Source organism: Molothrus ater, chromosome 2 (genome assembly GCF_012460135.2).
Source record: "Molothrus ater isolate BHLD 08-10-18 breed brown headed cowbird chromosome 2, BPBGC_Mater_1.1, whole genome shotgun sequence".
NCBI lineage: Eukaryota > Metazoa > Chordata > Aves > Passeriformes > Icteridae > Molothrus > Molothrus ater.
In genome coordinates this window covers 58,225,610-58,238,723 of record NC_050479.2, presented here as the reverse complement: position 1 = coordinate 58,238,723, position 13,114 = coordinate 58,225,610, and the positions used below count along the sequence as shown (strand labels likewise).

The 13,114-nt window shown below is 34.5% G+C and overlaps 1 long non-coding RNA gene across 2 annotated transcripts in view; it reads left to right on the top strand.

The window, feature by feature from the left end:
* LOC118684642 (uncharacterized) overlaps positions 1-13,114 on the top strand; it is a 41,079-nt gene that overhangs the window by 15,616 nt on the left and 12,349 nt on the right. Inside the window, exon 1 of one of the 2 annotated variants that reach the window (XR_004979888.1) lies at positions 9,497-9,574. The exons of the other annotated variant lie outside the window; for it this stretch is intronic. This is a non-coding gene — a long non-coding RNA (uncharacterized LOC118684642). Of the gene's footprint in view, positions 1-9,496; positions 9,575-13,114 lie in introns of those variants that run through there. 2 annotated transcript variants of the gene reach the window in all.

Here is a 13,114-nt window from a genome sequence, read left to right as displayed (position 1 = left end):
CTTGTTCTCAAGGCAGGAACTGTGGCAAAATTGCTCTCTTTGGATGAACTTGGTTTATTTTAACCTAATTGTAATACTAACACGCAGCTCCATCCCCAAGTTACCCACCCCCAAGGTATGACCACCCCTCCCTGAGGAAGTGTCTATATTTTAATGACTATAATTTTAAGATCAAAGTAAGAAAAATTTGCATCAATAACAAAGGTATGTATGATCAGAGTCATTAAACCTCCATCTAAACATAAAGAAATACTATAAAAGTACATTGAAAATGGGGAAAATTAGGGAAGACTCCACCATAACTGCTGGGATCAGTCAATGAGGTACACCTGTCCTCTCAATCATAGGAATGGGCAAGAACCACATTCTGTGTGTACTGAACACTTTTATTGGGGATTAGAGTTTGTCTGTGTGTTGCTTTGAATATGTTTCTGCAGTCAGATACCATCACAAACAGTCCTTGAACCATAACCTGTCACCTGGCTGTTTTGTATTAACGAAGTGTGTTGTTCTCTAAACTGTTGGTATTAGTCCTTCATGGCCTGTGGCAATTGCTGGCAGTGGGGGACACAAATAAAGTGGGAAGACCAGCTGAGGGATCTCCTTTTGATGTCTGTCCCTAAATAAGTCAGTCAAACCACCCTCTGATCCAGCAGAATTTCTTAGTGAAGGGTCCCCATAACAGGATGCTGACAGACTGGTTGGGCACAAGGGTCTTGACTTTCCTGGGGCACTGCCAGACAAAGCAAATAGTAAGGATCAAGGAAATCTCCCCACAGTAAGGGCTGAGGATCTCCCCTATTCATGTGACAATCAGCAAACTAGATTTTGTCAGCAGAGTTTTCATGCAATGTATGTGAAGCTGTAAATAAATATGTATGATTAATAAAATTGTAATCATAGTGTCAGGGTCCAAAGAACACCCAAAGTCTCTACAATCTCTTTCCCATCCTGTCAGTAAATTTTCCTAATCTTCAATCAAAATGTTCCAAATTTTGAAAACCTTTCTGAATGCTACTCAAAATGAATTAAAAGTGCTTACAAAATATTGTGCATTTAATCAGATTAAAAGTTAAGGATGTCTTTTTAACCTTTCATTGGATTCCATAACAAAGCACAGAAATTGTTCCAGAACATATTTTTCACAAGTTGGAGGGCTGCAGTTTCAAAATTGCTGGCCTTTATCTTAGTTAATGTTTTCAGTTTGCTTGTGGACAAACACTCTCAGCATAAACACCATCACAATTGGCAATCTTGATGACTGCCTCAGCAGGACAGCTAGAGAGTTAATGGACATGAAAGCTGAAGTGGTTCAAGTTGAAAAGCACAGATCTATCCTGTTGGTAGAACACTTCTGTTTTTTCACACTGCTAAAGACAGAATTTTTTATTAGGGTTACAGGCTTTATCTTCTTCCTTGGTTTTGTCTTAAAACAGAGAAAATAAGCAATTGTAGGAACAGAAAATGAATTTTCTGGCTACTGTTTTTTTTTTGGTAAATTATAAATTTCTAATGTAATTGTTAAACCCTAAAGTGTTTTTGAAGGATAGCCTGTGGCACACAATATGATAGATTTGGATAATAAGATGCTGTGTTAAATTCTTTTATATACCACAAATCTCACATAGTCAGAACTTAAAAAATAGGTATAAAATGTAACATAAAATGAAAAAGAACATTTTAGAAAGAAGTAATTTGATGTAGCTTTCCATGTCACAGTAGGTCTGAACATAAGCCTTCTTGTGCAACCCAGAAGCTTTAAGCAGAAAAGCTTGATGTGTGTGGGGGGCAGCTGAAGGCAAATCACATAGTGCCTGAGGCAATCAGCAGTATCTCTGAATCCTCTTGGATATTTCTGAAAATGCAGTAATTCAAAAGTGTGTTATGGAGACTTATATGAAGTTAGCTCCAGTTAGAAGAGTAAAAATTGGTGTTACCTCACTTCTGGATGATCTTCAGAATTGTATTTGTCACCCAATGGACACACTAATTATTCAAAGCAGTCTCATGCCTCAGATGAAATATCTAGGAAAGAAAAATATTTATCATCTCAGTTACTTCTATGCCAGAGGACAGCTCAGAGCACATTACTGACTTAGAAGGCCCTTAGCATCACATTTCTTCTCCACTGAGTACTCAAAAAACTAGTCAAGTAGGTAGCTCTTTAGTGCAACAGAAGGCCAGTCAATGAAATTGCTTTTAGAAATGAACAGGATTCTGAATAACAGAAATTTCCTTCCTTCCTTCCTTCCCACCACTTCCGCCACTTCCTTCCTCAGGGCTACTGCTGCCTCAAACCAATTCTACCCAGGACCCTCCTGTCCAGGTCCTGGAGCCCAGTCTTGTGGCTCCAGGACCTGGAGGAGTGCAAATAAACCTGTTAGACCTGATGCTGCTTGTATGAGATGTTTTTGAATTGAGAGAACATAGTTATAGGGAAATTAAAAATTTGTATTTAAATTATATGGTTTGTTTCTTAGTCTTTTACTCATTTAGTACCTAAGCTAAATTATAACAGGAAAGATATGTAAAGGGATTAAAAAAAACACAGAAAGGAAATAAGAAAGAAAGTAAGAAAAGTGAAATGAGGAAGAACTCATATTCCAAACCAGGTCCTGCTGTAATCAGCTGTATTTTTAGAACAGAATCCTATTGGTTTCCTGAAATATCTCATCAAGAGTAAACAGTAGAAGGGAAAAGCTCAGTATAAGAAGTCAGGTTTAATTACTAGAAAAGCAGAATCCACTGAAACCATTCAGTTTCCACAAACAGAAAGAAGATATCAGTGTATTTGTAAAAAATATTTTTATCAACATTGCAAATGGTTATTCAAATGGGTTGTCAGAAGTCTGTGAGACATTAAAGTGGTACAGGAAGTTGTTTATTCTGATTATGTTGTACACAGTTTCTTTAATAGAATTGATGATCAGAATAAAAGAGCATCTAAAACTCACATATATAAAAACCCTACTTTTTGTACTTTTGGGATCTGTCATAACGTGTTAAAAACTGTGACAGTATTTTAAATATAGTGGTGGTGTGTCTTCCTCCTCTAAAAATTATAACATGGATCAATCTTCTCTACTTTTCAGCTAAAACCTTAAACAGAACTAAAAGTCTTGCAACAAAAGAATGAACACAATTAAAGGGCTGAAGACATAGAATCATAAATTTATAGAATCAGTTGTGTTGGGAAAGATGTCCAAGATCATCAAGCCCAACCAATACCACCACCACTAAACATATTCTGTCACAGCTCAAAGTCGCATCAGCAGAATACAGAAAACTTTTTTCAGCAAATAATAATTTTGCAGAAATGGACATAAATTAATGTTGCATGTATGCAAAATAGATTGATATGTTAAATTACACAGAAAGTTTTTCAGGTCCAAGATTTTTCTATAGATTTTTAAATAATACTAAGATTACCATTCAGCAGAGAGAAAACCCCTAAGATTTGGTCCTAGTCTCTGATGTCAAGGACGTAAATGCTCACTGTAATTTTAGAACTTCTTTCTGCTATTTTAAAAGCTTTTATGGAGCTAATAATCTTTGTATGATAAGAAATTATTAGAAGTTGAGCAGTACTGATCAAAGAAAGATTTTGCAAAAAAAATTTGAGTTTTCACACCAAAGTGTAAAGATTTCAGTATTTGTGTTTAATTTTTTCTTTTATGAAATGCCAGAATATCTAATTCTCCTTTTCCTATTCCAAGTTAAATCCATATCTAACTGTAAGGACATTTTCTAGAAAAGATAAATTTTGAACATAAAGTTCAACTAGCAAGACTTCAGGCCAGTGAAACAGTAAGGAACTCAAACCCCACAAGTTCCACAGTTTTATGAGGAAATATCAAGAAATGTTAATAAATGCTGGCAGAGTTGTTTGCTCTTTACCATAGCAAAATCTTTTAAGCATTGGCTCTTCCTAAGTAGGTATTTGTACAATGTTTGCACAATAGATCCTTTTCATTATTGGTGTTTAAATAAACTTTTGTAATACAATAAACAAACAAATAATAACAAATGAGGAATGTGCAGAGAGCAAAACAAATATAAAATCTTGTGAAGTTATTTTTTAATCTTGTGATAATCTAAAATTGCTTTTTAAACAATGCCATAATATCCAGGAAATGTGCAAAAATCACTTAAAAGCTGATGGGATTCTCAGAGTGAATTGTATGCAAATATTCTATTTGCTCTGGGAGAATCTATCAAAGACTATGCAAGCATATTTAAACTTGCAAGGTGAAAAATGATAGTATTCTGTGCAAATGAGCCTGCAGTCCTTAAATTCGGTTTTAACGGTTGGATGTAATTGAACTCTATTTTCTATATTTTAGTTGCACTGCTGATGAACCTCAATGGCCACTTCTGTCATAGATTAGGTTTTCTGTAAAAGATGAGCATCTGAAATTAGGTCAGCAAAATCAAATGCTGTAATTTAGTTTTATCTCATTATTAAAGATATAACAAGGATTATATTGCATGCTATTATTGCTTTATGTCATGTTATAGAACATTATGTTCCATCAGTGCATGGGTAATCTCCATCAAGAAAGCACATAGTAATGGTAATGTACAGCTGGGCAAATGACTAGCTTTGGGAATTTCTTGAAGGCCAAAACTGTATGAAGAAATTTTTGACAGCTGGAAAAAGTACAACAGAAATGTTCCAATATGTATAACAGCAAAAAAATTATCCTAATTTTCCTTGTTTCTTTTAAAGGGGAACAGAAGAGTGTTTTCACTGTCTCAAACCTTGGATTTGCTTTTATGCTAGAAGAATTATTTTATGGATGCCTGGAATGCAAAACTGAGGATTTTATCTGATTCCTCAGTTAGATCTTTTTCTTATACTTTTTGAAATGTCCTCTTACCAACACTTTGCCATGCCAGGATAATATTAAATAACTGAAGGAAGCCACACATACTGGGCAAAAAAGAAATACAGAAGAGAAAGGAAAAGGGAAATTTAAGGTAAAATGAATAAAAATAAAGATGAATTTGAGAGCTGTGCATAACTGAGACACTGAATCCTGCAAAACAAGTGCGGTCAAAGGATGATCTCTGACAAGGAAATATTTGACATGTAATATATAGAATGTTATAAATTGTGTTTGTATATAGGGATAGCAAGCTAGATATTACTTTGATTAGAGTTGTCCCTGTTAGAAATCAAACAGTGCATCTTTCAGCTGAAAAAGTACAAACACTTCATTGTCACTAACCCTGTGAATAACTACACAGCTTGACATTCAAGTTTTAGATTTGTAGCGATTTAACTCTCATTTGATGAGGGCAACATAACCTCAGCAGTTTATAGAGTTGGGATTTTTTTTTCTCATTGGATATATTCAAAATTAATATAAAGAAACCAAATTGCATACATTAATAAGCTATCAGTCCTCAGATCTCTCAGAAGTGTGACTAGTCATTAGGAATAGCAAGTGCTGTTGACACCAGCCCCCGGGACAGAGAATCAGCATTTAATATAACTGAGCTTATATGGGATCTGTTGTTCTAACCTTTCTCATGTTTATGCTTAAACAAAAGTTTGAAGAATTATTGGACAAGACTTGACACAGAAAAGGCAGCGTTAAAGAAATGCCCAGGCACACATCAAAAGGAATTGTTAGGAAATGCACATTTTACCCTCTTACCTAGTATGCTGGGCTTAATTTACTAGTTAAAATTAGATAATCTGTGGTCCCTACAATACCTAAGTCTTATCTATGTTGCTGGCAGCTCTAGGAGACATACTTGAGGAGTGATAGTCAAAATCCAGATGGGGTGCCACAGACTTAGGCAGCTGAGCCAAGCCTATGCAAGAATAAATCTACAACTGGCTACAACCTGGAAAAGTACTTCATCCCTCCTGCTCTTCCTGTTTATTACTGCTATTAGTAGATTACTGAAGATAAACTCTAAGAAATGTGCTAGCACTTAGAGAATTATCAAGAACTCTGTTACTTTAGAAAATATTCATCAACTCAGATTTTTCTACTGATATAACTGAAACAGAGATTACACTAAAAGTAAAATTATGTAAGAATTGCATCAAATTATATCATAAAAGATATAATTATAAAAAAGATATAAGAGAAGGATCAGGAAGTAATTTTGAGCAAATAATTTAAAAGGATAATGTGAAATGATCCTAGATCACAAAGGTCCCTAGTAGGACATAATACCAACAAACTTGGGGGCTATAGCGAGATTAAAATTCAGATATATTTTTGCTGCAGAAAGGAGAGAAGTGAGGAAAAGGTAAAGCAAACCACATGATTAGAGCTGTTCAGGAATCATCCCACCAGTCTGCCCTGATCAAAGCAGTCTGAAGCAGAAAAATAAATCTCTAAGATACAAGACTGTGTCTAACTTGATCTGGCATTGATAATGGACATCCTGAAGGAGGAGTGGACAGAATAGAACTATTGTAACAATTCTTGTCATTTATTTTTTTGTTTTAATCCTTGAAAAAGAAGATAAGGAATAAAATTACTAGATTTGTAATAGGAATTTATGTTAGTCTTTTATTTTAAACAAAAAACCCATGTTTTCTTAATGAAGAGTTCACTAGGCCTTTAATCAAAATGAATTTTGGTGGTAATAAATAAAATTATATGACTCATTATGTGAAAATGTATGTGTATGCATAAAAAAATCTATAGTAATTACAAAAAAATTTCAGCAATAAATGTATTTTGCTATTTTAAATATTAAAATAATTTGTAAAAGACCCACAAAACTAGTAGTAGTTGAAATTTTTTCCTGTCTATTTAGAAACCTTTCATGAACAGAGGCAGCCAAATTATGTAGCTTTCTTGGGGTAAATAATTGGCAGTGTTTTGTGTACTCTAGAAGCAAGATAGTAATTAATATGCCTAAAAATCACAAAATTAGGATGATGAGGTCCTCTTGCTTGAACTAAAGGCCTAGACTCATTGATTTACAAGATTTGTAGTCTGATTAAATTTGCAGCCCAGATGGTTAGTGAGCATGGGAACTCATCCCCTAGGGATGAGGGTCTCCAAAGAAAACTTAGTCTCCATGGAGAATTTAAATGTCACTATGTACAGATAGGCATGTACCTACACATTTCTTCCTGCCTTTCTGTATGGAGGAACAGGCAGATTTTTCACTAAGTGCAAAGTATGTTTCGATGTACATTTCAATAATATTAGTATTGAATCATATGTCATGTCCTTTGGTATAATGTACAATCTAATGTTTCATTCCTTCTTTTTTCCTCCTTCTTCTACCCTGAACTGAGACAGGACTTAAAACAGAGATAATAAGTGTGCAGGACTTAGTTCTTCTTCCTGTCAGCCCATTTCTCCAGGCTGTTGTGGTCCCTCAGGATGGCAGCATGACTCTATGGTGTATCAGCTGCCCTTCACTCCCACTGTGTCATCAGCAAACCTGCTGGAGGGTACAACTTACACCTTCATCCAGATCTTGGGACAATGTGTTTCATAAAATTTTTTAAACAGTTGAACAAAGTTTTTTTATGCTTATTTTTTTTATTTCCTGAAAAATAATTTCTTTTAGATATATGGGTTAAGATGTACAAATGATGTTAAAAAAATAAGAAGAAAAAAAAAGAAATTGAAGTCAGGGAGAGTTTTGTTTATTTATTTCACAATTTTACAAGCTCACTATCATGTGAAAAGAAAAGCACCCTATTGTTCTTGCAGCGTTGAAATCAGAGTGAAGTTATTAATGGGGTTCCATGATGACATGATGTATTCATTACAAATTCATATTCAACTTCAGGATAGTGGATAACCTGCCTCCCCAAAGCAATTTTCCTCATAACTCAACTTATTTCTGCATATGCCTAGAGATCATTGAAAACATCTGTAAAAAAGAAAAAAAAAAGATCTGATGATTTAAGATGCATTTTTGCTGTATTTTAGGGTGTTTATCATTATGATGGGAAATGATGAGCTGGGAAGAACAGATGACAGTCAGAAGAAAGAAATAATGGGAAGTTAGACCTATCTAAAAATAATTTAAAGGGGGAGGAAACACTGCAAATTATTTACCCCAAGAAAGCTACATAATTTGGCTGCATTTACAGAAAAGTATGTTTGAAAAAGGGGATGAAATAGGTGAGAAGAAACAGAGTTATGGAAAGAGATGACATATTATCAGAAAGAGAGATAAATAGGTATATGATGGTTAGTTTCTGATCCCAAGAGAAGATGGAAAAGGGAACTTCAAAGACCTTTGCTCCCTGTGAGGGCAACTGATGGAATTTGGAAAGTTGTTGTCCAAGATCAAAACTAGATCTTTGATTTGATTTGATGTGCCTTTTCTAAAAGGCCAAAATAACTGTAACATTCTGGATTTGCTTCTTTGTGAGAAAGCCTGGTTATATCAACACTTTTCATTATCTTAGCAAGGCAGGCTGGTCAAAAAATATCACTGGTATCTTCATTATGGTCATTCATTCTGTGCAAAGGTGAACTGAAACCAATTTATCTAAAAATTCAAACTTCTAACCTTTTTCAAACTGAATATTAAACAGTAGGAAAAATTTAACACTCATCTACTCTTCAGGTAAAACTCTAATAATCTTGCCATCTTCAATGAGATATGCAGATTGCAAATCAGATATGATTCTGGCTTAATGGAGAAAGTCCTGTAATTCTTCAAGGAAAGTTCCAATCCATTATGTGAGAATTCTTTTTGCAAGCTGCTGCTGAAGTAACTGTTTATAGCAAGAATGGTATGAGGAGTGCAATCTTTATGATCTGTAAGAGTTGAAGTATTATATAAAAGTTTTTTTGTTGTATGTGCTTTTTTTGTTAAAAAATCCCTTAGAATTTCCTACCAAGTACAGAATTTCTTTTTTGCCTTTCTAGATATTACAGGAATGTATAGGAGTAATCACTCTCATAGAAAGTCTGCAGTCACAACAGACTTGCCTACAAAGCAAAAGAAAAGAAAACAAAACAAAGAAAAACAAACCAACCAATCAATCGACCAAACAAACAAAAACAAGTGAATAACTGTCATAAAAGCAAAGCTTTTTGTGTGTGATTTATTTTATTCTTTGTTGAAATATTTCTACAAACTATTTCCTGACTTTACTTTCAGAATGAATACTTCATAGATGTAAAGAAAACATCAGCTCTTAGATAATCCCAAAAGAAATTTTTCAAACCACTGGAAATTTTACCATTTCATCATCGTGTCTTTCTGCTTTGAACTCCTTTCTTATCTTTGTGACATTCAGAAAATTCATGGATTATTTTCTATCGCATATTGTCATTTTACTTCTTTCTATTGAGGTTAACAGCTATTAAAAAAATCTCTAATATTTTAATTAAGATGACAAAGGTTAATCTAATTAGCATAAAAGCGTAAAATTTGTGTATCAAAGGGGTATTACAAATACCACATTTTAGTATGAGCATTTACACTTAAATAAGATGGAAAAATTGAAATGTCCTGTATTTCTCTCAGGTTGGAATATAGGCAGAACTGAGATCCCAGGACCTCAGATTGAAGTTTAGTCTTCCTGTCAGATGAAGGCATTAAAAAACTCTGAGGCCTTCCTTTGGTAAGTGTAAAGGTTCTTCAAGACCCCAACGATGAGTATTATTGCATTTTCCTCCACCTGAGGAGCCTATTTCACTCTCACACTCAATTGCAATCTATATTTAGTTAGAGAGTTTCTTAGACATTGATTACATCTCTAGTATAGCCTAAATCACTACTCCTACTCTAGGCATGATGAACGCAAATATGATTGCACTGAAACTCATTAAAAGTAGAGATGTAAAAATGGCCACCTTTTTTTTTTTATTTGCATGATAAGTTCATGATTAAAGCATTCGTCTCTCAGTCTCTCAGTGTGAAAAGTGCAAGCCTGTAGAACACGATATCCACTGTGTCTCAGGACATAGAATAAAATATTTTCCTGCTGAAGATATGTCTTTTTTTCTGACAGGAATCCACTATCCACAAAGCCAGAAGAGAAAAGGTACCAGGTTAGGGCTATGAGACTAATGAGAAAATAACGTTCTTCTGTTCTGATTCCTCTTCTAGAATCTTACTGATTCCTAAGCAGTGCAGGCCCATTGTGGGCTATGTGATATGTTGTTTGGTGGAAAAAGTATCCTGCAGATTTGAAGAGTAGCAGGAACCATCCAACTCGTATAAGTGCTTGTTTTATGAGCCAAAAATTCAACTTGTTCTTTTTTATGTCTTTTAGCTGCTTTCGTGACACATACTGTTACATTATTTAATATTATTTCTCTCTCATTTATTTATTTGCAGACTTTCTGTGCTCTAAAGCCTTTAAAAGTTTTGGCTATTATTCGTTTTCAATGACAGTATCGCATGTGTGAACAAACACACAGATTCCTACACATAAAAAGCCGCATGTATTAAGAACTCGAGACGAGTGCATGTGGATATCAGCCTACTTGAAAACATACGTACAATGTTGGAGCAGCCACATTTGACCAGCGTCCAGTCCCACAGTGGGGAGTCCTCCTGTCACAGCCCAGTAGACAGAAGGTAGCTCTGGCTGCATGTGCCCAGACACAATCAGTAGAGAGGCTAAGCACACTCCTGTGACTTTTTGGTGACTTTAAATCTGACACAATGGCCTGAACATTCTTCAGTCAAAGAATCAAGAATCACTCTGTCCTTCACAGATTAGGCTTCTTCATTCCTCTGGCAATCGTTGATTCTCACAATGTGCAATGTGTTTCTTGTTAATTTGATTACCTTTTAGTCAGATAACCATGTACACACATGTATTCAGGTCTGATCTTTCACCTCTGAAAGGATTCATCAGAAGCATAAGAAGGTAAACAATAATGACCTGCAGAAGGAATAAATATGCAACCAAATTCTTCTATTTGGTTCTTTTCAACTTAACCTACATTATGTGGCACAGCAAGATTACCATAAACAAGATTTCTAGAATAACTTATCAAGATGTATTACAATACATTTGTTTAATTATTTTAATATTTAGCATTATTTTATACAAATAAATCCAGAAAATCTTTCTTAACAATCAATTGAAAGGTGATTGTTCTGGTGTAATTTACCAACAAATTAAAGAATGAGTTGGTGGTGAAATACAATGTTTCTGTTACAGTAGGTTTTCCATTTTTTCCATCTTTCCATTTCTCTCACAAGAAAATGTACAATGATATTTGTGCAGTTTTTGCACAAAATCTGTAAGATAGAAATACACCCAGCTTCAAGGAAGTTCAAGGAAAAAAACCAAAACTAGAGCAGCTAGAACAAAAATCAAACATGATGTTATAGTAAACTGTGAAATAAATGGTACTATTTGTCTCCAGCTGTCATCTTGCTTTTTTCCTGCAAGTGGTGACTTCCCTCTCTTAAATTTATGGAAGCTCTGATTACATATGATGCTGTGGCACAACAAAACATGTTTAGTTGCAGAAGTTTATTAGAGCATGTTCAATGACTTACTGTGATTATATCTAAAGGTACAGAACATGCCCAAAGCATTACTGAAAATATCTGAAGGCATAAATCATCTTGCAGGTTTTGAAGGTCATCTTGTATGATCCAGGAGCACTAAAGATATTTATTTTTAGGTAATTTTTATTGCTTAGTTGTGTCTTTTTTCTCTGGCTTTTTTTTTTTTTTCCTTAAATATACTTGTCTCCATAGAAAACCAGATAATAGTTAAATCAGAGTGGGCACACTGCTAACACTGGTTTAAAGATCAAGCTTCCTTAATTTCACTGAGGGGAATGCCTAATTTTACATCTGAAAATCTGAATCAATTAGATGAATTTTTATGTTATTTAGCTGTCTGCAAGTGATGTGACTATTTTTTTCCTTTTGTTTGAACCGAACTCTACAGTCACGTAAAGATTGCAAAACATGACCATGTTTTATAGGTAGCTTCTGAAAGACTTTCTCTTCTGATGTGTGGACTAGAATAAAAAGGTCTAAAATCTTTCTTAATTGGGACAAAATCTTAGTAGGCACCAGTCTATGCAGTTTATTAGAATAAAATCAGTGGTATTTAATAAAAATCTAATGGCTTTCTATGAAACATTAGGAATTTCTGAGATTTACCAAATGTTCACACTGGGATAAAATTCCAGTAAGAAATTATTTTATATTAACTGAAATGTTATTTAAGTATTCAATGGCACACATATACAAGCTAGGGGCATATTATGGGCTTGGTCCCAAGTGATACTAATTAGATTGGGAGACTGAAGATCATAAATCTTTTTGCTGACTTATTTCAAAGTCCAGGTAGTAGAGATTGCTGCTGTAGCTCAATATGATTGTATCTTTACTGAAAAATGCAACCCTCTAGGAAAACTAATTATAAATTACCCTTCTATTGTACTGATTGTAGTAACAGAATATGTGTCCATGTGTAATGCAATTAAGGTACTAGGGATCACTGTGAAAAACTTTTCATGAGACTGACAGGCCAGCTGTTTTAATCTTTCAAGAACTTTACAAAATTCATTCATTCACAGAACCCTTCATGCCAACAATTAATTCTTATATGTCATTAATAACTATTAAATGAAGATGAGATTATTAGTCTTTAATATCCCAAATTACCTATGAGTACAAAATGCTGCATAGTTGCTACTGATGGTCCTGGGTGGTCCTGGTTCATCAATATCAGGTTGGTCAAATTTGAGAACTCATTGATGAGAGAAGCCAGAACTCAAGTAGTCTTGTCTTCTTTCTTTTCTGATTTTTCTTCCTCATGTCTGTTGTTTTTTTGCTATTCCCCCTCCCCATGCTGAAAACAAAGAAACAAAAAAAAAAAAACCCAAAAAACCCACAAATCCCCTCCCTCTCGAAAAAAACCCAGAGGGCACACCTGCTCCTGATGCAGCTCACTCTGTGGTTTTGTCAGTCAATATCCTAATGTATTTGGAAGATGTTCTGCCCATTCTCATCCCATAGTTCTCATCTTGACTTTTGGGGATTCTTTAACACTTGTAAAAGAACATTTTAACTTCTTAGCCCCTTTGATTTGTCCCCATACATCCTTCTTTGCCACTTTAGCAGTCAAATTGCTCTCATGCTTCTGCAGAATGCTTATATTTTATATCTGATTTTGCCATCA